The sequence below is a fragment of the Amphiura filiformis genome, chromosome 17 (genome assembly GCF_039555335.1).
Source record: "Amphiura filiformis chromosome 17, Afil_fr2py, whole genome shotgun sequence".
Lineage (NCBI taxonomy): Eukaryota > Metazoa > Echinodermata > Ophiuroidea > Amphilepidida > Amphiuridae > Amphiura > Amphiura filiformis.
Window position 1 is genome coordinate 47856324 of NC_092644.1, and position 23151 is coordinate 47879474.

Here is a 23151-nt window from a genome sequence, read left to right on the forward strand (position 1 = left end):
CAGGTTTGCTTGAATTAAGGTGGCACCATCCTGGAAAAAGATTTTTAGGGTCCATGGTGGCACAGAATAAAATAATGTTAACACACAAGTAACATGTGTCAAGTTTGGTAATTGGTAGTCTCTAACTTTTAAAAGTCGCATTGGAACATGCAGGCCCGTAACCAGGATTTTTAAAAAGTGGACTTTTGTTCAAAAGTTTGGACCTTTTTTGACCGACAAGGACTGAAAACCTCTATTTTTTCGCTTGCTACGCTCGTGAATGGGACTTTTTGGGTCAAAATAGGGGACTTTGTTTTTAGCATTTGGCGCCCTCGAGGGAGGGGGTGTTCACAACTGCTTTTTATTTGCACTTTTGCAGTAGAACATATTGAAAAAAGTTGGGCCAGTAAATTTATTGCAGGGCCAGTAGATTTGCTGTTTCACTGGCCCGGAGGGCCAGAAAACTGAAACCTAAGTCTGTCCCTGATTACAACCGCCGGAGTAACACGCATTAGTGCTAGTAGTAAATTCCAATTTCTTTGAATTACCTCACTTGTTTGACTCAAAACTAAAAGGGGACATATCTGACAGTAAAAGCTATCATTTTATAGAAAAGAAACACTAATCTTTTTTGATAGAAATGTTACAATAAGCTATGTCAAAGCAGATCATAAGGTGATTGTCCAATTGTATTTGTTCATTTGTGTATAACGACGCATACTTGGTGGCACTATTTCATTTGATTCAATCAGTTTTAGATATCTGATAGGAATGTAGTTGTTAAAGAAAACTTGAATAAGTACTTACAAGTACTTAGTAGTAGCCTCAATGGCTATATATTTGTAACTTCACTAAATTGACCAGTGATTTGTCTGCAGACCCTTGCTATAATGAAGTCCTCCCTCATTTCCCCATCAGCAATTGTTTTAATGGCTCATAATCATATGTATTTAGTTACGCCATCCATAACGGATGTACACCATGGACAATTAGATGAGGGCCATGGGAGTTATTCAGTTCTAACTTACATTATTTGTCTACATGGCCTGGTAGCATCATTGCCAATATCTGTATTAACTTGTACAGAACTAATGTTGCCAGACCAAACAGTGCGGTGAGCACTCCATCAAAGCCACGGCAGGTGGCACTCAAGCAGCCCAATTTCCAGTCAAAAAGGAAAACACACCCAATATTCTGTAGGTACTGGCTAGCCAGGAAAGTTGGTTCTCATTTTCCTGGTTTAATACCAAGTCAAGTTACAACAACGCCCAACAGGATAACTACTTGATTGTGTTCACTTTCTTTGCACAGTGATTGATCAAAATAAAGGTTTTTAAAACACTTTAAAAAGGGTGTTTCAATTCTAAGAAGACACAAAAGGGGCAAAAAACAACAAAATTTAGTGAAATTGCCATTGAAAACAACAGTAGCGCCTTGATGCTTGCAAAAGTAGCGCAATTTTAGCACAGATCCTGATTTGAGCAACTTTGAGATACGGTGACCTTTTCTGAGGCATGTCATTTGAAAGTAACCTTGATTGTACGGCTTGTAAAAAGGATAATACATATTGTGGCAAAAACTAGCAACACTGCACAGAGCCCAGCAACTAGACCGGGATGCAGAAGTGACCCAATTGGGTGGGTAAAGCACCTTGATGGCAACGCTAAACAGAACCCAGCAGGTTAAGACCTGCAGAAGAGACCCAATTGGGTGGGTAAGGCACCTTGATGGCAACGCTATACAGAACCCAGCAGGTTAAGACCTGCAGAAGTGGTCAGATGCAACGGATCCGTTTACATCTCTTGCTAATTCTAACATGGACAACACAAACCATACTTGTATATTGCTTCGAGCAATGATTACCGGAGTGTTGATTTTTACAGTGTTGAGCGTGCTCAACTTCTGAAGTGATGTTTTATCGGACAATGTTACAAGATAAATTTATTTTGTTATCAGATTAAATCACTGCAATGTATAGCTTAGTAGCTTACTAGCTTGACACTTATCATCGAGATGCTGTTATCATAAGCTAATATAGAATACCATTTTAATGGCCATAAGTTTAAGGAAATCAGTTGCTAGATAATAAACATGTAATTTCTGTTATATGTTATAGAATGCACTGTTGTTTATAGTCATAATAAATGACATTTCATTTCGCCATCATAATTAGTAGGTATTTAAGGTGTCTTGCGACTTTGATGAATACTATTACTTACATCTACCCATTGACAATACAGTTGGGTTAGGCTATCAAAATTTAAGAGTTTCAAAGCGTATCAAAGGTTTGCCTTTTACATCTTAACTCTTCACTCTTCGCCCTCTGCTTGCTATCTTCAGTAGACATTAACTATGTATTATTCTGTTTATCTCTAGTTAATATCTAAAAAATATATATCTTCAGTAGATAGTTCTAATACATGTGCTCTTCATTCATATTTTCATTTCAAAGTTTTACAATTAACCCCAGACGCAATAACGGAAAACTGGACCCAAGAATTTGCGCCTTTATCAGACGTTCAACAAGCATCTATGTTTTATTTGCAATAAGTATGTAACAAAATAGCATGCATATAAGGAATCAGCCCCCATACTTGGACTTATTTGCAAAACGATATTTAGATTGACAAAGGACCCAGATGAACTATCTTAAGTCACCACCCCAGTGACCACCTACAAAAGGGCTTATAAATATCTTATAAATAAACGAGAATATTTTAAAGGACCCGGATGAAACCTATCTCAAGCCACCACCCTCGTGAACCCTACAGAGGGAGCTGCATAATATCTTGTTAACAGAAAAAACAGGAATATTTAATTTATAGCACCCCAGATGACCTATCTGAAATCACATCCCCAGTGAACTACAAAAGACGGGAGATTAAATATCCAAACAAAGAGCATAGCCAACATATAAAATGATGGGCTGAAACCTTTAACAATATTTGTGCATGCAATATATATAATAATCCTGTGAGATGTAAATTGGATAACTTGATCCATACTAAAATGTCTACATACTTTTACAGGTTAAATTGGATAAACTTGATCCAGACTAAAATGTCTACATACATTAAATTGTGTGCATTTCTTGTCCATTCTTTAATAGATATATGTTTCAAATTAGAAAATCTCTGCCAAAAGATTTATAAAAGTTTACATTGATCTGCTAATGCTTTAGCATTGCTGAAATGAAAATGACATGGTTGACCATGTAGAAATCTATAGCTATGTCGCCACTTCCTTGGAAGTTTTTTATTTGAAAACTATAAGATTTGAAATTATATTTAATTACATACAAATCCGTACGGCTAGAGAGATTCCACCGAGCTACTATTTCTACGCTATGAGGTACCTGTAGAATTTCATCAATGATAAGTATAGCAAAGTGCGGGTGCATCTCTTGATCGTTTAAGAAAAAGAGCAAAACTGCCGTTGCTCCCAAGGGAGTTAGACAACTGCACCAATCCCGACCCCAAAACCAAGATTATTGCAGCCCAAACTTTGCTATATCAAACATAATATAAATACATATTTTATTTTGTATTTTCTTGACAATTTACCTAATAAGTCTAGTGTATCCATGTTAGATTTACTTTATTTTAACTTTTAATAGCCATCAACAAAGTAATTTCACTTCTTAATGTAATTATTCCACACCCTATAAATATTTGCTAAGGGAGTGGTGGGTGGGAAAGAAAATTTTGTAAACACAAGCTGTCTTGTTGAAATCTGACAAAGCAATGATGACATGAGAATCAAACAACAAAAACATGCCATGGCAACAACAGGACCATACCATTATTCCACAGGGGTTAAATTTGTTTTCAATTGAGGGATTGAAAACTGTATTAACCCCAGACGCAATAACGGAAAACTGGACCCAAGAATTTGCGCCTTTATCAGACGTTCAACAAGCATCTATGTTTTATTTGCAATAAGTATGTAACAAAATAGCATGCATATAAGGAATCAGCCCCCCATACTTGGACTTATTTGCAAAACGATATTTAGATTGACAAAGGACCCAGATGAACTATCTTAAGTCACCACCCCAGTGACCACCTACAAAAGGGCTTATAAATATCTTATAAATAAACGAGAATATTTTAAAGGACCCGGATGAAACCTATCTCAAGCCACCACCCTCGTGAACCCTACAGAAGGAGCTGCATAATATCTTGTTAACAGAAAAAACAGGAATATTTAATTTATAGCACCCCAGATGACCTATCTGAAATCACATCCCCAGTGAACTACAAAAGAGAGGAGATTAAATATCCAAACAAAGAGCATAGCCAAAATATAAAATGATGGGCTGAAACCTTTAACAATATTTGTGCATGCAATATATATAATAATCCTGTGAGATGTAAATTGGATAACTTGATCCATACTAAAATGTCTACATACTTTTACAGGTTAAATTGGATAAACTTGATCCAGACTAAAATGTCTACATACATTAAATTGTGTGCATTTCTTGTCCATTCTTTAATAGATATATGTTTCAAATTAGAAAATCTCTGCCAAAAGAAATTATGGATCATGCATGAACTGAATGAGAAATAATTTCTCAATCCCCCCCCCCCTGATTTTTAGATTTTTAAACATATATTCTTAAATTTTTATCAGTTGAACCTGGAGGATTTGAAAAGCTCCTGGATGGACATTGAAATGGATAAGAGCATTTTGCAACTTTCTAATAATTTGATACCTCATATCCAAACGATAAAACTTTGTATATGGGGTTCTTGCAGCGTTATCACAGGCCTTTTATAGATCCAAATTTATTGCCCGATATATGAGGTTATTATGCATGTTAGACGTAGATTAAATAACTAAGAAAACTGTAATAGCATTTTTACTTCATATTATAAAATATGATGAAAACAATCCTGAAAATTGCAGGCGCCTGTGATATCGGTTTATTGCTGCCAAACGAGAAAACCACACTGTGCCGTGCTATGAGAACTGGAGTACCAAGAACTGGATCCTGCCTATTCTAAATACAATAGGTAACATACCTCTGAAATCAACGCGATAACTAGGCGGCTCAACCTCACAAAAAACTTGAACATAATTTTGATTTTGATTTTTTGTTGAACAAGAAAAATATGAGGGCATAGTACTTGGCTCCTGCCTAGGCTATCCCATGCCAACCTGGTGTTGATTCCTTAATTCCTTTGGAATTAATTCCATTGTGCATACTCTGGCTATTGCATTTAATTAATTTGTGCACCATTGATAGATTTTTACATCTGATCATTTCAGTCACCATATTCGCTGTTTGTTAGCTTCCCAAGTGTTTGAATTTAACTCGGGCTTTCACAATTAATAAACTGGTAGATTCTAAAACAGAATTGTACAGCATTGTAGAGGGGCGGATCCAGGAATCCAATAGGGGAGAGCGCCATGAGCGCCGAGCCACCGCCGCTCGGCACCCACACAAAGTCAGGTGCCGTTCTGCAAAATTTGGGGGGGCAGCACCGCGCTTGTAAATATTAGGGGGCACACCTATGTTGGTCAAAGTGCCATTATAATTATGCCATTATAATTATGCCATTATAATATGTTGCATTCAATAATATTTAGCCTTATATTATATACATATGCCTTATTTTTTATTATTTATTATCTTTACCCAGGGTATGCCTGAATCAGCTTAAAGCTGTTCTAACCGGGCCCTGCAATATACAATTAAGTTACAACAATATGTAAAGGACACGCGTATAAAATATAGTAATTGTACATAAAAACACATTTAGATATACAAACAATTATGGCACGTAATTTCATATAATCATAGGTATATACAACTTTTTAAAAACATCAAATCATGCGAATATGCAATCTACTTCAAATGGCTACTTTTATACATTGTCTTAAACGACTGAACATTAACAGCATTTCTAGTAGGCGGGTCAATATTATGCCACAACTTAACGCCACTATAGCTAAACGAAAATTTAAAAGACTCAATGTTATACCATGAAAAATGGGTGGAAGAGCTAGCAAATCAGCTGCAGCTTGCCTCGTAACACGATCGTGATTGTCATGCACATAATTGAACATATTATTATTTATATACTGTGGAGCAAGACCATTAAGACATTTATAAATCATTAGAGCTTTGACATAATCATTACGATCTGATAGCCGTGACCACCTTGGCTCTTGAAACATATAATTAGATGGAGTGTAGTAATTAACACCCAAGACCACTCGCCCACATCGCTTTTGTATTACATCAAGTCTATGACAATCTTCTTTAAAACGACCATACCATGCTAAGCTACAATAATCAAAGTGAGGTTGAACCATACTTTTATAAAGAACATTTAAAGTATCAACATTAAGATATGGTTTAACACGATGTAACAAAGCAAGTTTACAAAAAACATTTCGAACAACATTATTAACTTGCTTATGCTTAATCAAGCATTTAAAATTATCAACATATTCAAGATCATTACCATCAATTCTAACAGAAAAATCATTTGCATGCACATTTATTAAGTCTAGCACTAGTACCAACTAGCATGATTTTTGTCTTATCAGAGTTAAGGAACACAGGAGGGTGAAAGTGCATAGGAACAATGCGGAAACTACGCCACGCTATTGTTCGACTTAGACTACATCATTTTTAACGTGTGCGTGTTCGTTAATACAGCTTTAGTCTCCTCCACCTTCGCAACACGGCACGTGGAATGTCTGGAATCACACTGACGCGGAGGAGAATACTAGCTGGTCAGACAGTTTAATTTTATCAAGCATATAATACCTGAACAATCACCGTCATTTGATCGATTTACTACAGAATATAATTGATTATTCAAAATATAATTTTAATATTGTAAACCTGTTAACTTGTATATTTGTGTACTAAAGTATAAGGACACGTGAATAAAATCATGTCGAAGACAAAATGGCCGCTAATCCGCCTATTGTCTAGACCTAGGATACATATTTCAACAGAGGGCAGCAGTCTAGGATGCCTATCCCTTTGTCTATTATTCCTGAGGAACATCTTATTCGTACGCATCCAAATCATAAGCTTTTCAAGATCACATCTTAATTTACTTGCAATATCACGAGCATCATCCCCACTAACAGACAGTACAGTGTGGTATCATCAGCATACATTGAAATATAACCATGCTCAATTACTTTACACATGCTATTAATAAAATGATGAATAATAGTGGCCCAAGTATGCTACCTTGAGGAACACCTGAATTTACAGGAAGTTCATTTGATAAAGCTCCCTTAAAAGACACTCGTTGTGTTCTATCATGTAAATAAGAACGAAACCATTTAACTGTGTGGTCAGTTGCGCACATTTCATGTAATTTATTCAACAACATATCATGATTGACTGTATCAAACGCCTTACGCAAATCAACAAAGGCTACGCCAGTCATTTTACCTGAATTCATATTGCTCACCCAGTAATATGTCATTTTTACTTTTACTGTTACTAATATGATTATATAAACTTTTTCATAACCATTTACTAGTATTTGGATGTGATAAATATCAGTATAATTTCGAGCTCAACTGAATGCCTTCACCATGATTATATTTTTATCAAAATCGACAATGGCATAGTCTATCAAAACTGATGAAAGCATAAATAGCTATAAATGATGGTGCTGTATATACATGCTGGTGAGTATGTCAAATGTTCAGAGTGACAAAAGATTGATTGCAGCAATTTACAAACCTTTGATCACATCTCAAGAAAATGGTTACAACTTGGAGAAAATAAAATTGTTCAGATCGAGTTGAAAAACAGAAGCTCTGTTGGCCCGATGACATCCAAAAGTCCCAAGGACCGTCCCTTATGAATTCTCATTGTCTTGCATTGGACAGGTAGACATACATATAAAATGTAAAGTGCTATATAATCTGTGATTCTTGCACGATTGTTCTCCATTATTTTTATGTCCGTTAAAAGCACTTGAAATGGTTCTTCCATAGCTTTTACATGATGCCACATGCAGTATTAATTAATACAACAATTTCTTCTTCATCTGAGCAAAAGTACATCTACTCTGTATTTGATACCATTATGTTAATCGAGTGTCCTCATAATGTACGCTTTAAATACTGTACTCTGTTAGAGCAGTAATTTTAACTGTTTTAAGGACCAATAATTCAGTGGTATTTTCATCCATCTTTCATAGTGCTCCATGCTAGTCTATGACAGAACTATACAGAATATAAGTCATGCTGCCATGTGGCTGTTATGTGGTTCCAGTCTAACCAAGTAAGCCCCTATGCCTGATGATGAGATCAACATATATCGTTGTGCAATTACAAATCTCCATTTCAAACAAGCAAAGCATCTTCTCTTCTGCTATCTGACTTGGATGGAGTCCCTATTTAATCTGCAACGAAGAAGACAGAAAAAAGGGGAGCAAATTGTGCAAGCATAGGCTTTTGCATATGTATACAAGCCACAGTGTCGACACCATATTATAAAGATTTTTTCCCTGCAACTTAACACTCTGTTGGTGAACGACGGGCGATTGGTATTTCACCAGGAGTCCTATGTGATTGGCTAGGAATCTATCGCTAGATCGCTCAGTGCTGAAGTACAAACTCAAAATGTAGAGATGTATTCAATTCGATAAAATTCAATAATTATTCTATTATTGACGCAGATAAAGAAAATTGCATAGTGTCTGGATAGCTCTCGATATAGTGCATTGTATTAAAGACTTGTGATTTAATATTCTATAGAGTGCGTGGATCTGATTTTTATTCTCAACCAGTTGAATATATCATAATTTTAATGTACGATTTAAAAATCGTAATGTATAAAATGCAGCAAACTATATAGCGCACAACGACAACAGCAAACGCCTATTAGTGTATTGAATTTCCAGTTAGTGTATTGAAACCCAACCAAAATGTTGCCTTTCAATAATGACAATCTTTTCAAGTACCGACCACTAACATTCTTTAATCAGACTATAACATGAATCACAAAATTAACCAAAATAAGTGATACACAGCCTATACGCCATGCTAAATATTATTTTATTTATTGATTGCTTGATTGATTGATTGATGCCAATTGCGTCAGCAAAACTTAGTACGCCATTCATTTTTGAATATGGACGCAACAATAATGATTAAGATTTATTTATTTAGATTGATTGATTTTTTAGATGCCGATTGCGTCATTATCTATTTAATATGCCAACGCCCCCTAAATCACGGCCTATGAATGGCTCCTGGCCCGCGATATAAGGCATTTATGATTTATGCAAAAGAAGAGTCACGGCAGACCTCGCATGGCTCCGACTCTTAATACCTTTTCAGGGCTAAAACAAAAGAAACCTGTGCCCGGATTATTTATAACCCTCTTCAACGAATTTATTGCACCAACAACAGTTTTATTTTGAACTGAAGTTCAGGCACGGAGCATCAGCGCAACGAGGGTTTTGACCCCCACGCTTGTTGTTTCTAAAACAAATTCTGCAACCTATACCATGCACATTTATCCGATATTTCTCTCTCAATTAAGTTGACACATGTAAACGATGCAATTTATATGTGAAAACCAAAATTGTACTAAATAATAAATAATAAACTTTTTAATTAATGCTCTAAAATGCACTACAATTTTATTTTGGCAATGTCTCGATATCGTATAGTGAAAATATACATTTTCGTATGACGCCATCTCATTAATATACGATCAATGAATTTTTTGTAATATGCTGATAACACGTCATAGAAATTCAGGTATTTGCATAACACTATATATTGATTGACGTTCCACATATTGCTCATAGAACAATGAACCGAGATCGCAATATTCCCAGTGCTTTATGCGTTCTGCCTTAATAATGAAATGAATGTGAGCCCCAACAATTGGGTGCACTTTTAAATAGCTGTTAAATGTAAATTTAAATAAAACAATATTATTACTTTTGCCGCACTAATTAATAGCTCATGCTTATTACTTCCAAAGCACGCTTTTTACAAATGTGCTGCCTTTACTACAATCCGACAATACTGAAATCGGAACTGATAGTGATAGGCCTATTCATAATTTTTTTTTTTTTTTAAACCAATTTTCTCACCAAATCAATTCATCATGATCTGCCATATCTCAACACTACTGCTGCATCCATACTGGAAAATACCTCCAGCGTTACGATCAGGGGTGTGATGATTTTAGTTTGTCATTCCACCATGATTCCACGATGACCACTGCATGTCTCGCTTTGTTTGGTGGGTATCTCTTCCATTGCATTACTCACGACAATTTAGTAAGCTTATAAACCACAAAACTAAACCAAAACCCGTTGATGAAATGATGAAATGCCAGCAATAACAATAACCAATAATATTACTACTGATGATTAGTACAGATGAACCATGATAAATTGTAAAAATTATAAAAATTATAAAGAGGAAAGAAAATTTTGTAAACACAAGCTGTCTTGTTGAAATCTGACAAAGCAATGATGACATGAGAATCAAACAACAAAAACATGCCATGGCAACAACAGGACCATACCATTATTCCACAGGGGTTAAATTTGTTTTCAATTGAGGGATTGAAAACTGTATTCTGCTATCTTTGGTAAATAGAAATTATATGATATTTTGCTACTTCTGATCTAGAGATTCTGTATTCTTTTTGCTATCTTCAGTAGATAGCTATAATATTTTGCGCTCTTCATCCATATTTTCATTAAAAAGTTTTACAATTCTGCTATCTTTGGTAGATAGAAATTATATGATATTTTGCTACTTCTGATAGATAGAGATTCTGTATTCTTTTTGCTATCTTCAGTAGATAGCTATAATATTATGTGCTCTTCATCCATATTTTCATTAAAAAGTTTTACAATTCTGCTATCTTCGGTAGATAGAAAATATGTGCTATTCAGCTGCTTCTGATAGAGAGAAATTCTATATTCGTTTTGCTATCTTCAGTAGATAGCTATAATACATGTGCTCTTCATCCATATTTTCATTAACAAGTTTTACAATTCTGCTATCTTCGGTAGATAGAAATTATGTGCTATTCTGCTACTTCTGATAGACATTCTGTATAATTTTGCTATCTTCAGTAGATAGCAATTATTTGTTATTCAATATTTCTTCTGTACATAGCTCGTATGTGTTATTTTCTTGTCTCAAAAGCAGTAAAAGTGATACATGTTATTCTGCTATCTCCACTTGATGGATTAAATGAGCTACATGTACTCGTATATGATTTTCGGGATACAGTTATATAAATTTGATGCATATAGTGCCTACATTAAATAGTAATCAAGTTTCTGTAACAAGAAATAAATATCTATAAAAAGGATTGACTTATCTCTAAATAACTGTTGTAGTGATAATATCATACTTTAAACCACAACACACACTGCTCTTTGTTATGTACATGTACATTCTTCTCGGTAAAATAATATTGTCTGGGTTAGGTTTAGTTTCCTTTTTTATTATTTTTATTATAGAAAAATTTAAGAATCCTGACATTTGCCCTACTTCTCACCTCACCAATTTTAAGGGGTTAGTGCAAAAGGCCTCATCACTACTAGCTGCCTGGTGTCATACATAGATGTGTAGAATGCAGTTAATGTCTATATGGCAGCTATACTGAACCCTTGATTTCTTCCTTGAAAGAAAATCGCCAGACCCAGAACACTAATAGCTGCCTGGTGTCATACATAGATGTGTAGAATGCATACATTGTTAATGTCTATGGGGCAGCTATACTGAACCCTTGATTCCTTCCTTGAAAGAAACCCGCCAGACCCAGAACACTAATAATGCACTACTTTGATGCAACACTTATTTCTGTATGTGGGGAAATACAAAGACAACCTTGTTCCCCGTTATAAAAATAAATGAAACAACCACCATCCCACAAGATAACAACAAAGGAAACACTTACGTCTTACAAGTTGTGTAACGCACCAGCAACATTACAAAATCAAATCATGAAATACACCCAGGATTTTGTAAAAGGTATGTTTTGAAATGTCAACAGACATCGAGGGAGTCATTTTCAATTTGGATACAGCTTGTGTGAGGTTTAGTTTCTGCTAGCAAGGAAGGATTTGCAATAACATTAACACTGTAAGCAGTGGAGTGCATTTGTTATGCCATGATCAAGCCAGGGGCTGGATGATTTTATACGCACCATTATCAGACTCAATTCCTGCATAAAGTTATGATTGTTCCAGGGGACTATCAATAGGTTTTTTGTATTTTCAATGCTTACCAGAAATACAGTCAGCGACCTAAAATAACTGTGGTAAAAATACTGTGTAGAAGTTGTGACAATTACTAGAATTTAAAAACACAATACAATTTTAACCAAAGGAGAACATCAGATTAAACAATAAATAAATCATTAACCAAGACATTAATAAAGGATATGGTAATTTGTTATTACTAGACGAATAATTACAATTTCAAAACACAATACAATTTTAACCCAAGGAGAACACTGTATTGATTGGTCAAAAAGTATTAACAATAGATATATGATATGTAAAATTTGTTAAGTAAATTACTTAGCTCACAATTATGAGCCAGTGTACGGGTGCCCAAATCAGTTGTAAATGGAAAAGATGTGTTGCTGTTTTCTTTGCATTGGCTTACTTGTAGCAAAATGGTAGTGTTACATGGAAAAACAGTAGCATGTTGTCGGGAATTAATTATAACAAACATTGCAATAATAATCATTATTGGGGCAGTGAACCTGGAGAAGAATGTTTAATATAGTATTGTGTTTGACATATATGGTGATAATAGTTTACTGTATGATTTATTTTTAATTAAAAAAACACAATCATTTATTTAAATTTGCTCCTTAAATGTTAGAGGTTATATGACTCTATGACTAAGAGGCACTTCATGATCCACAGCCTCATCCTCTCATTTACTCCAAAAAAGTTGAGATATTTGCACCATTAGAACCCAGGACTATATGTGACATGATCTGGTCCATGTGGGCCAAAGGCCGCAAATTTGAAACTAAGATCAAGGTAAAAATATGGAGTAAAAAACAATAAAATACATAAGAAAATAGAAACCAAAAAACTTCATAACTTTAGAACCAAGTATGCTAGACCTTTGGTGTTTTCAGTAAATGATAGCCTATTGTATGTGTAATGTAATAATTACAGTAACTCAATTTTGAAAAATGCCTCCTTTGGCCCCCATGGACCAGATCGTGTCACATATAATCTTGAAAAATGATGATGTTTTACTTACATTTTAGTAACATTTCAGCACTACACTAGTAGCGGACTGCAAAAATATTTTACAATAACATTTTAATAATCATTTTGATAATATTGTTGCAGTGAGTTCTCATACAAAATGTTTTAAAATGCTAAGTAACAGAAGCGTTTTCATGACCTTTATATAACACAACATTTAATGGTATTAAAATGTTTTTACCAAAATCAAAACCCAAAATGTAACCTGTTTCCAATGTTTTATGTTTGCTGGGCCTAAGAAATGGATGCTAAAATCACAAAATGCCCCTCTAAGATTCCTGCAAGCTACTACATGGCTCCTAGCATATGCTTTGTTATTATTTATTTAAATTTCTGTATTTGCTGAATAAACTTAGGATACAACTATTCACCACACAAATTCTGGAATTTCAAAAGGAGGCCTCCTCCGCATGCCTGGGATATAATATAGCATTATTTGCATAACAAACAATATAGTTAAACTATATTGTTTTAAATAATGGAAAACTGCATTCCGCATTGGATTCTAATCTTCACACAGCTCTGAGACACACTTTTTGGGGCCTAAACTACAGTTTGAATTGAACTAACCATCATTCAAGAATGACCTATCAAATTGTAGCCAATATTTACTGCAAAAAACTTGTAGTAACTTGAAAATTACCTCAGATTATAACTCAAAACTAACTATCACAACATTGTCTTATCAAGAAACAATGAACCTTTGTTTCTTAGCACTATACAACATTCGTTTCCCATTGACTGTGGCCCTATTTCTCCATTTCAAATGTATGCTGTGATACAAGCGCCCTTGTTTTTATTCACTAGGAATGGCACACAGTTCCCTCTGGGGCTAAATCAGAAAGACACAACGATGTAAAATGGGAAGCAATATGGCACATCCACATGGAGGGTTTTTTGCTTAAGCAATGCGGTTCCCGAGTAAAAACTTGGGGGAATCTGCTATGTGAACGCTCTTGAGGATTCAAATCCCTGAGTTTGCCCCCAAATTATATCCCCAGACTGATCCCCAAGAAATTTAGGGAATTTCACGATTTTCCCAAGTGATGCTCGAGTGGTCCTCGCGTGCTACTGCCGTGTAAATGATACAATTTGCGATTCTCCAGTGCTGAGCATAAACCTGTGACCTTGTATATTATATTTAATACGGCTCAATTTGGCATGCCACTAGATGGGTCACAGTAAGCTTCGGTATAGCAATGCCAGAGCTGGCGTCATAGACTCGCCATCAGGCATTGCAAAACTTGAGGATTGATTCCCTGGATTCTAGGCTGCAATTGAGTTGTGTGGACACACACTCACAGATTGACTTAGGAATCATGATTCTTGAGCACGTCCATAGTCCTCAAGAATTCTATGAACGTCTGGACACAACTAATGTGAGTTTTTCTGTGAGGGCTGATAGTTTATTCCAAACACACTTATATCTCCCAAACTGGAGCCAAAAGGGTTTAAACATGACCTGAAAATCTCAGAACAAGTTCTGACAATTGTATAGGGTTGATGAGGCTACTAATGGTGTGCCTGAAAATGGCATCCTTACTCTCTGAATTTTTATTTTAAAGTCCTGAAGATTCATATTTTAATGACAAACTATAAGGGTTTAGAAAAATATGTAGAAATCCTTAAGGCCAGTTAGAGCTGTTGTGAATTGGTTGAATTGTGGTATCCTCTGAATAGTAATGACCTCTATAGAGAAGTTTGTTGTGGTTATTTTGAAATGGACTTGAATAAGAATTCAAAACTCACAGTTGCACTTTTGAAGGCCTTGTGGTTCTTGGGTTATGATGTAAAGAGTGTTGAAATAAAACATCTTCATAAAACAATACATATCTCAAGAACTACAATACATTAAACAAATTTTGAGATTAAATGTTTTGCATTCAGTACATTAAAATCTTTAAGGCGTAACTTTTCATTAATCCCCTATCTAGACAATGGAAATTGATTTTGTTTTTGGAGTTGAACAACCATGACTACTCCAACATACCTTAAGAGTACATAAGTTGTTATTTTGCCTCACATTTTTTTACACCGAATGACTTATGACTTAATGTCACTAATAACAGTATGTGAATGACTTGAAATTAACACTTTTGAGAGAGTGCATGAATGCTTCTCTTGCTGTAAAATGTTATAGACAACCCTGTTGGTGGTAATCAAGAGGCCCATGGCTAGAATAGTTCCGTCGACTCCCTAAAATGGACAGGTCTTGGTTTTAAGACCTGACCTTCCGGGGGGGGGGAGCAAGGCTTTAAAATTTTCCAATATCTGATCAAAAGTTGTAGTATTTATGCTCTTAAGAAGTAACTGAATTTAATTTATACGACTGGTTCTAGTCCCATGTCAACACATTCCCTTGTTGTTTTGTTTTTTTCAGTTGAGTTGAGTTGTGCCCCGGCTGGGATTCCGTTTATGTGCTAATTAGCTCTAATTGTAACACTTTGGATTAACTGTTTTCGATACTCAAGATCAAGCTAGAGCAAATAATTGATATGGACAAAAATGTGTGTTGATCTATGGCACTTGGTATGTTACCATGCCTCCTCATGCTACAGCAGTACCCTCAGGGTCCAATCAAACTTGTGTTTATAGATATTGACAAAGGAGAGAGCCAGTTGCACAGAAAGTACATGCAACCACATCAAGCCAATTCATTCGTTTGGTACATAGATGATATATTTTTAGTAATTTATTTTTGCCTGCCCAGTTAAAGGGATTATCAGAGACTTCTTGTGCAAAATATTTGTGTGTAACTCCGCATCCAATGAGTTAACAATACAAAAATTATGGCTATTTGTTCATAAGGTGCATTACTGATAGCAATTATTAGGCAAACATGATGCATGCTGGGAATGAAAAGGGTAAAGTTATCAAATTCATCACCTGCAAAGGCTAATTTGGCCCTTTTCATTCCCAGCATGCATCACTTTTGCCTATTAATTGCTATCACCAATATACCTTATGACTCATGTTTGTTTCATAAATCAAGTGTATAACCCACTCTGTAAATGTAAATTGCTATTCTTAGTGTTTACTGCTAGACATACTTCAATTCTACATGTACCTTCAGATTAATGTCTTTATCAGATTGCTTTCATGCTTGCCATTAACATCTACCTCAGCAGCACATAAAAAATACAAAATTGTAATGTTTTATTAATTTTAGGGTTTTCTGGTCCATCGGATCACTTATATGGAGAGAGAAACAACTTTTCAGGCAACCCTAGAATTGTTTTGTTCCCACCCCACACTTGGAGTGGGGCACTGACAATCCCTTGAATAGGCTAAAATATGAACACTCCTTTATGATCGGGCTTGGGCTTCCCAAGAAATCAATGATTTCTGCTTCTTTAGCCATATTTGACAAACTATTCTTGAAATCACACAACTTAAAACTTAGTAAAAGATAAAAACTATGGAATACATATATCATTTTCAAGTAAATTGTGAACATTTCTATTTACTGAAGATAGCAATATTTATCCCTGAATTATTACAATGATGATATTTGTTTTGTCTTGTGAGTGATGAGTACCTTCTCATTTTTCATTAAAAGAAAGGGGGAATTACAAAATATCCAGTCATTTAGGGCATTTAAAGCACTTAAAACAAGTTTGTTTTTCACATAAATCCTCCCATTTCTCATTAGTTTCTTTTTCAAATAAATCCGCCCATTTCTCGTACCTTTAAAGTAGCTTTCAGGCAAGTTAAGATTGGGAAATTGGTTGTTGTTCTAAAACCATTTTGTGCAGCTTCCAAATTTCAAATCAATTTTAGAAATTAAATTATTGCATTCTTTTCAAGTATAGAGGTTTAGAATCCTGCTTTTAGTGAAAATATTATGTAAACATTCCATAATGCAATTATAAATTACTATCTTAGGTGGAAACTTGTCATAATTTGTACTCAGTTATTTCTAGGTTGTACTACATGTTAGTTAATGAGTAAATACAATAAATGTCAAACTCATTCCAGATTCTAACAGTTGCAGCACTCTTGCATATATCATGTTTCACGTTCAGTTTCAGGCTATTTGCACTGTATCAACAATACAAAAATGGCTTCATGCTACAGACTCTATCAATTTTAAATGAATGTACCTCTGAAGATGATTTTGCAACAATGTGAGTTGAACTTTTCATACCTACAATGGGAATATAAATTGATATGGTAAATCATTTCCCCATTCTCCCTGATCTCATAGCCCTACACTGTAAAAATTCCTGGATAACACTTTTTTAACACTTCAACACATTAATTTCCATACTTTACACATATAAGTATAGGAGGCATTACTTAGAGAATAAAGGTATTGTTTTAGCTGCTGGAGTGCATCTATCATCTAATATATATAATATGGGTGACATCATTATTTTAAGTAAAACAACAAGGCAAAGCCAAGCTGCATTCTCACGTTAAGCAGTTTCAGAATTCAACAGCCTCACTTGTGCAAGAACTTATTAAAAGCACATTTCAACTTTTATTCTGACTTACATTACAATTATATGACAGATTTTCTTGCATTTTGTTTGCTATCAAATTTATCAGCACAAATACACAAACTACTTTTTCCATGCAAAAATACCAGAAATGTTATTTGACTTTCCAAGTGTTTTGCCTGGCAAATCAATGATTGGACCTTTAATGTGATGCCCAATGGAGCACCCTCCATCTTACCAATTTTAATAACCAGCGATATGATTTGTCTACTGGTCCATCCATCTACACCACTGCAATATCAGCATATAGCCTTGCCTGTAGTCTTATAATAACCTGATGATATCATCTCATATTGACTGTTGAGTTCCAATTATTACTCTTGCGGTGTACACACAGGAGATATACACTCAGAGGTAACTTTGATGATCAGAACCCTTGATGGTTTAGTCAGGGGTTTCGTCTGTGCAGACGCTTTTAGAGGTTTGAAACTCTGAGGTAAACTTGGAGGTTTGACCCACCTCAAACCTCCCAAAATTTTAGGGGGGGGGGTAGGAAATTTGAGGGTTCCATTCAGATGTTCACTGTATTAAATATGATCGTGCATAAAGTTTGTTTCGGCTTATATAAGGCAAAAAAATAAAGACTCATAACACTGTGTACTGATATAGAATGGCGTGCATGCAGTTGGGTGCAGTACTTTCGCTAGTTGTGCATTGCGTAATGCGCAACCGGCGCATGCTTATGTGAATTGACACAAGCATGAGTTGGGACTTTGTTGACGTGTGCAGTAACAAAAGATTTTTGCCTTGTATAAGCCGAACAGGCTTTAGTAATTGGTCAATTCTTGGTTCTACACCCTAAGCACATAGTAGTCATATTAGAGTGACGCTGGGGTTTCTGCTAGCAAAACCAACATGTGGCTACAATTCGGAGTGATTTAGAATTTCATTTCTACATTTGGAGGTTCTATACCCAAGCACATACTAATCACTAGGGGGTGGCTCAGGGGTTCCTGCTGCTAAACCAACATGTGGCTACAACTCGGAGTGATTTCGAATTTCATTTCTACATTTGGAAGTTCAAACTCTTGAGGTTACATGCCCATCTGATCACAGTTTGTCTGTTTAGTTCATAGTAAACCCATAATGCTTGACTGTATGCCTGGAGAAAATCAAGGCACATATGAGATGAAATAAGTTATTTCTCATGCAAAATCAATAACTATTATTTCTTGTAACATTCTTTTTCAATTATTATTGGCAACAAGATGCTACTAGTAGTAATACCATGGTTTTTGATAAAACACAAAATAATGTATTACTTTCTTTGAGCCACAACTCAAATATTAGTGTACAGCTTATGACATGATTTGCTATCTTCAGTAGATAGCACACTATGATAGCTCAATATTAATATCATGCAGTTCATTTATATAATTTTTATAATATGCTATCTTCAGTAGATAGCACAGTTGGATAGCCCAGTCTTATAATGCAGTGCATGACATCATTTGCTATCTTCAGTAGATAGCACACTGGGATAGCTCAATATTAATTAATATGCAGCACATTTACACATAATATGCTATCTTCAGTAGAAAGCACACTGGGATAGCTCAATATTAATTAATATGCAGCACATTTACACATAATATGCTATCTTCAGTAGATAGCATACTGTGATAGCTAAATATTAATAATGCAATACATTTACACATAATATGCTATCTTCAGTAGATAGCACACTGGGATAGCTCAATATTAATTAATATGCAGCACATTCACACATAATATGATATCTTCAGTAGATAGCATACTGTGATAGCTCAATATTAATAATGCAATACATTTACACATAATATGCTATTCCTGGCTCTATGGGGGAGTTCGTGGCCATCTCTGTTGTACTCAGTCAACCATGATTTTATTGATGTACAAGTCAAGGGCTTTCAGAAAAACTTGGGTGATCGATCTGAATTTGCCTAACTTTTTCTGTAGAGGGCGCTTTTCAAAATGGCCGCCAAATTAACTATTTCTGACTATATCTTAGCTCCAGAGGCTCATAGAGATATGATTTTGTTGTCTATATATATGTTTTCAGGGTCAAGGAACCCGAAAAAAATAATAGAATAGACTTAGAATATGAATAACTTTTCTATTCAGTGCGCTTTTCAAAATGGCCGCCATATTGACTACTTTTGACTTTATCTCAGCTCTAGAGGTCATAGAGACCGGACGTTGGTGTCTAAACATACGTTTTCAGGGTCAAGGAACCCCCAAAAACTACTAGTATAGAATATGATTAACTTTTCTATTGAGGGCGCTTTTCAAAATGGCCGCCAAATTGACTACTTTCGACTGTATCTTAGCGTTAGAGGTTCATAGACCTGACGTTGGTGTCTAAACATATGTTTTTAGGGTCGATGAACCCCAAAACATTACTATATTAGACTTCGACGCAATAGGGGTGGACAGCCATCCTGAATTTCAAAATGGCCATCAAACAAACAAGAAGGGCACGTTCAAGAGATGATGAAGTTCATTGAAAAGAGAGGATCACCGTTCTCTGCAGAGTGCCCCAAAGAGCTCCACAACTTCGTCACCAAGCAGGTGATGACATCAGTAATCAGAAACGATGTACTAAATGCGTCTTATAAAGGGATGAACAAATATCAGGCTTTCCACAGTGAAATGATAATCAAGAAATCTGTAAAATAAGATACACTATTCACAGAGGGAATCTCAAAACAATGGCCTCAATCAAAGACAAACCCAAGAGAACAGCCATGAATATGACTGACAAATCCATCGAAGTGGCTAGAGATAGAGGTCTTGGCACTGATGATCTTTTGGCATATGATGTCGTACCTTCCCCATTGCTGTTTGGTGATGACGGTTTAATGACCAAACCAGAAAAGAGCCAACTTGTTCGCGAATTAGAGGAAACCCTCAAGCCTGATTACTATTGCTACCGGCATAAAGATGATTCAGCCTTGCTGCTTGATGTCATGGCAGCAATCCGCAGAGTGCCTCTATCAGGACTTACAAGTTTCTCTGATCTGCTCTCAAAGTTTGCAGAAACAACCTCTCTGTATCATCACCATGGCAGATGCGATTATATCTTTGACATTTACTATGACGACCCATCGGTGAAAGATACAGAGAGTTGAGGAGATGCAGCACGACTCCAGTGTACTGAGCTCAATTGAGCTATTTACACCAATTCCAAAGGACATGTCAACGTTCTGGCCGTCAAGCCAAAATTAACTGCTGCTTGAAACACTAGTGTATGCATTCTTGCGTGATAGGTCCATGGAAATGCATAAAGAGCCAAATGTGATGTGATCAAGCAAAATGAGTCGGATGTCGGGAATTTTGATTTAGAGATATAATCAATAATAGTATTCAACTTCGTTTGTATTTTGTTGTTCTGAGCAACACTAAAATCGCCATATCTCTGGAACCATAAGTCTAATTATGATGGGGTTTTCAGCACAATAATGCTCTGCGAATGGCTCATACAATGAGATTGAAAACTGAATTTTGATTTTGATCGACATCAGACTCATTTTGCTTGATCGCATCACAAATGTTCTTAGCCAGCTATGCATTGACAGTGACAAATGGAAGTGCATAAAGATCCATAATGGAACAGAATATAACATGCAGATCTCCGTATACCCATGCATGTCCTAGATTGTGTCCGAGCTAGTCACAAAACATGCGTTGTTATATCCAACGATACTGATGTAACAGTTGCCCTGTTGTTTTATATGGCTACCTTTCTTCACGAGGAACTGTGGGTAAGAGCAGGGAGAGGCAACACTACCTGTTTTGCCCCTCTCCACATTCAAGATTGGGCCCTCAGATATGCACAGTGCTTCCTGCGCTACATAGCCTCACAGGATGTGACATCACCAGTAAAATAGACACAAAGAAAGCAGCCCTCAAGGCCAAACCTGTGGTTTACTTGCAAGGACTTGGCGCAACAACTCCACTAGGTCCTTCTTCTATCCAGCAGGCAGTGCAAGTCATAGATGCTGGAAACAAATCCAGTAATTTTTTCCAACTCAGAGCACATGAGGTTCACTTCTCAAAGTCAGCTTCACACCAAAGTGTGCCACCAACATCTAAAGGTTTAGAACCTCACATCTACTGTGCATTCTTCAATGCATATACCACCATGCAGGTTCTGGATAGGCAACTCAACGTCCAAACAGCGGATCTAGATCCACTAGACCATGGTTTTCTACATGAGAATGGAAAGCTTCTTCCTTCGACATCATGGAGATCATTGGAGTCATGTTGGAGTGGAGTGTGGTGTGTCATTGCGGCAAATGTGCTCGTGTTAGGTGTCCTTGCCGTGCAGCAATGGTAAAATGCAGTGTATTCTGCAAGTGTCAGAAGACAGATAGCTGTAGAAATCTCCACAACTGACCTGATAGACAATTATGAAATATTATTCCGGGCTATTATTGAAGATAATCAAGTTCCTTACAAATCAAATGGTAAATTGGTACGGTTTTCTTTCAATCACAACCTAAGCTTAACTGCCTAATGCTTAATAATGACAGTTGTGGAGGCTCCTGAGAAACTCTGTCGACCAGACAAAACTGTCAGGTTAATAGTCATGTGAGCTTAGGTCTGATTTGAATAGTATTATACCATTATCAGACGAAACTGTCAGGTTAATAGTCATGTGAGCTTAGGTCTGATTTGAATAGTATTATACCATTATCAGACGAAACTGTCAGGTTAATAGTCATGTGAGCTTAGGTCTGATTTGAATAGTATTATACCATTATAAAATGCATTTTAAGCATGGACAAAACCATGTTTTGATAAACTTAATGAATACAAATGTAAGATATTCTTAATGCTCCCATTGGATACTATATTAAGACCTTACAAACAAAAGTATAGCCACCAAACTATGACTCTTTGCTTATAAATAATTAAGTTATAAATAACAATGTTAATTTTTGGCGGCCATTTTGAAATTCAAGATGGCTGCCTCAAAGGAGGTGCCAGTGACTAAGCAACTGGTCTTATTGGATTCCTTGGTTGTAAAAACATAGGTATAGACACCAAAATCATGTCTCTACGCACTCCAGAAACTAAGATATTGTCAAAAGTAATCATTTTGGCAGCCAATTTAAAAAACGCCCTCTATAGAAAAAAAGTTAGGCAAATTCAGATCAATCACCCAAGTTTTTCTGAAAGCCCTTGACTTGTACAACAATAAAATCATGGTTGACTGAGTACAACAGAGATGGCCACGAACTCCCCCATAGAGCCTGGAGTATGCTATATTCAGTAGATAACACACTGTGGTAGCTCAATATTATAATGCAACACATGGCATCATTTGCTCTATCTTCAGTAGATAGCACACTGGGTTAGCTCAATATTAATATGCAGTATATTCACACATAATATGATATCTTCAGTAGATAGCACAC

At 35.8% G+C, this 23151-nt stretch overlaps 1 protein-coding gene and 1 long non-coding RNA gene across 3 annotated transcripts in view; both read right to left on the minus strand.

Annotated features, from left to right (window-relative positions):
• Positions 1 to 23151, minus strand: part of LOC140137890 (stomatin-4-like) — a 275871-nt gene that overhangs the window by 50193 nt on the left and 202527 nt on the right. The window lies entirely within an intron of this gene.
• LOC140137889 (uncharacterized) lies at positions 7918 to 10564 on the minus strand. Its single transcript, XR_011856916.1, has 2 exons — positions 10080 to 10564; positions 7918 to 8372 (listed from the first exon to the last, which is right to left on the minus strand). It is a non-coding gene; the product is annotated as an uncharacterized lncRNA (long non-coding RNA).